Below are 3,738 nucleotides of genomic sequence, written 5' to 3'. Positions count from 1 at the left end.
CACCGAGCTTTTTCTCTGGCGATCCCCACGCCACCGCCCAATCACCGTGCCCCCACCATCGGCGACTGCCAACCAGAGGTCTCACGACTTCGAATCCCCACCGACCACTAATTTATTACCATTTATGTCCTTCATATACGCGCTGACGGGTGGGCCCTATGGTAATGTGCGCTGCTGAATGTGGACCATTTAACTGGTCAATTGATTGTGTCACGGAGCAGTATGGTGAGCCAATGACAGTATGATCACCCTAAAATGTATTTTATTAACAAAGTACAGACTCAAACTACCATTTCTTGCATTCATATACGCGCTGACAGGTGGGCCCCAGGTTTACGCGCCCCGATGGTGCAACACTAGTTGGGGATGGAGGCATGGCAAGAAATCAGAGTATACTGCAAAAAGGTTTTATGATTTTGTCTATCAGCCAATGGTATCAAACCCCATTCTGGGGTGGATATGGAAAAGTTGTTGTACTATGTCAATCAAGATGTTTGCTTGGCTTGTTATTATGGAGAGGATTAACACCAAGGACATGATTCAGAGGAGGCACGGGAGGATTAATGATGGACCAGAATGTGTTCTTTGCCCGACTGGAATTCTGGAGGACAGAAATCACCTTTTTTTCCAGTGCAATTTTAGTGCTCGCGTGTGGAATTATCTGCAAATTGAATGGATAGATGGTTATGATATGGTGGACATTGCTCGTGATGCTAGGAAGGATTTCAACAAGCCTTTCTTTGGGGAGGTGGTTTTCACGGCCTGGTGGAATATTTGGAAGGTCAGGAATGATAGAGCTTTCCGGAACATCCATCCGTCTTTCAGGGCATGGAGGAATGGCTTCATTCATGACCTTACTCTGCTCTCTCACCGAATCAAACGGAAATATAGAGATGCACTTCTTAAGTGGATTGATTTTCTTCCTCCTTGAGGAGAGTTGCTTCTTTGTTTCTTTGTAATTATTAGGTATAGTGCTCCCCTTCTCTGTATAGCTTTCTTTAGAGTTTTCTTTCTATTCTTTCTTTCTCTTTTTTCCTCACCTTGAGGATACCCTGTATACCTTTTTGCCATTATTAATAAAATGCTGTGGGGTGCAAGCCCTGCAGTCTTCATGGTAAAAAAAACACTAGTTGCGCCACGTGGAACGTTTGACTGGTCAATTGATTGTGTCATCAACAAAATACGAAGTTGTATGGGTGAGCCATTGACCGTATAATCACGACATGTATTTTTTTAACACAGTACAGACGCAAGCGCTCATATATACGCGCAAGCACTCACCGCTATAAGAGCACACACGCAGACCCTACCCCTATGAGCACCTTTGAGAGAGTGAGCCAGCATATGATCTTGAGATTTTATGAATTCACCATAGGTGCCTCATAGTCAAGTGGAATGTCTCCTCCCATTGAACGCACATCGCCTGAAAAATACTGAAATTAACCCAGGATAAATGCGAGCACCAGGACTTTAACCCTGGTGGGCTCGAGAAACCACTGTCCTCCTAACCATCCAACCACAGGTTGGTTAGCACCACAAAATGTATGTGGTGACCGTGATGAGCTTATTCTGAAATCCAGTGACCATATCGTGCTTTTGCTTCAAATACAATGACCGTAAGTGAAAAATATGAAGCACACATCAAATACAATGTCCATCAGTGTCATCAACAAAATACGGAGACGTATCATGAGCTAGATATCGTATGATCACCACGAGAATGTATACGGTGACCGTAATGAGCATATTCTAAAGTCCAGTAACCTATAGTGCTTTCGCTTGAAATACAGTGACCGTCACGCGTGAATGTGTCATGGGCATGCATACTTTTAGAGGGCCGAGAGATAGTTTGTGTGTGTACGTGAAAGTGGTGTAGAAAGGGGGGGTGTCCGGTGGAGACAAGGAGAGATATGCCCTTCATTTCTCTTTCCCGTGACTAATATTTTAGGAGAAAATATAAACATTCACAATGCAGAACAAATATTTTTGGATGCACCATGCAATTAACTTTCGTGTATAACATTGTGCTATTGTATATGCTTATTTTCTTAGTGGCCAATTGCGTGTGTGGTGTGGTGGGCACATCATTTCTAGTTGGGGTGGGCACATCATTTCTAGTTGTGGTGGGTCAACATGAGGACTCACGGGTCGGTTCCATCCTGCGCCACATAGGTTGGACCGATACGCATTATACGAAGACTCATGTGGAGGACTCGGCGTACAACACGAAGCTACCAGAGTCATGGAGGACTCTATCCCCACTGGTGATAAGCCGACTATATAAGTTTTGTAACCCTAGGCCCTGAGTATGTTACAGAAGCCTGGGGGCTAGTTCATCGATAGTATACACACACACGCACAATGCCCGGTATTCACGTGTACTTTGTACACACCCCTATCACTAATATACAGTACCAAGAGTAGGCTTTTTCCTCAACTGCAAGGGTCCAAACTTGGCTAAAACTTTGCCTCGTATTACCATCCAGCCTAACAGTCAGGGATATCCTACCGAATGATCTGATGGAATCATATCTGCCAACTACTAAGAGAGAGGTGCGTCTGTGGGGGGGGGGGCAATGTGTGCGAGAGAGGCCTAAAGATAATGTGCGTGCGGGAGACACATAGGCACATATATGTGCGTATAGAGGGCTAGTAGTGACCGTGCGTGTGTATATATGCATGTGAGAGAAATAGTGTTTTCCAACTGAGATTAGTGAAAAGAGTGGTACATAGTAGTCAGAGAGAGAGAGAGAGAGAGAGAGAGAGAGAGAGCGTGAGACTCCCCGACACCTCGAGAGAGATTGTGAGCATGTGTGAAAGAGAAATGCTGATGTATATAAAGTGTGTGCACTTATGCGTTAGATAGAGAGATATATAGCACGTTTGTGAGAATGGGCCGAGGCATAGTGCATCTACATGTAAAAGGCGGTTCTACGCATTAAATTAAAATATAAATGGCATTATTATTTTTGGATGAGATCATGAATTTTGCAATTTGCGTATGAACGAAAATCGGTCTATCAGACACCCATACTCTATTCAATTCTAGAATGTGCATGTGTTTATTTCATATTATCGATCCATAGAGTGAGAGCGGTTTGAAATACAGGCAATGCATTGCTTTTGCAATTCATATATAAACATTAATTAGTGCACTCCATGTAGTTAGTGTGAAGCACTTTATACATTCGTCACTTAAATGGATACATTCCAAATTGCTAGCTACGAAATAGAATACATGTTGAATTCAACATAAAGGGGGTTTCGAAGATTCGAATTCATAGGAAGTGCATTCATCTATTTGAAGCCGAGATAATGGCATTTGTAAATCAGATCTAAAAGGGGGCATAAATCTTTGTTGTGCGTTTGAACATGTGATACGTCTCCAACGTATATATAATTTTTGATTGTTCCATGCTATTATATTACCCGTCTAGGATGTTTTATGGGCTTTATTATACACTTTTATATTATTTTTGGGACTAACCTATTAACCGGAGGCCCAACCCAAAATGCCGTTTTCTTGCCTATTTTAGTGTTTCGAAGAAAAGGAATATCAAACGGAGTCCAAACGGAATGAAACCTTCGAGAGATTTATTTTTGGAACGGAATCAATCCAGGAGACTTGGAGTAGACGTCAGGGAAGCTTCGAGGAAGCCACGAGGCAGGGAGGCGCCCCCTACCCCCTGGGCGCGCCCCCACCCTCGTGGGCCCCTCGTGGCTCCCCTGACCAACTTC

Source organism: Triticum dicoccoides, chromosome 5B (assembly GCF_002162155.2).
Source record: "Triticum dicoccoides isolate Atlit2015 ecotype Zavitan chromosome 5B, WEW_v2.0, whole genome shotgun sequence".
Lineage (NCBI taxonomy): Eukaryota > Viridiplantae > Streptophyta > Magnoliopsida > Poales > Poaceae > Triticum > Triticum dicoccoides.
The sequence above is the reverse complement of the archived record's forward strand: the minus strand, read 5'-3'. Positions refer to the sequence as shown.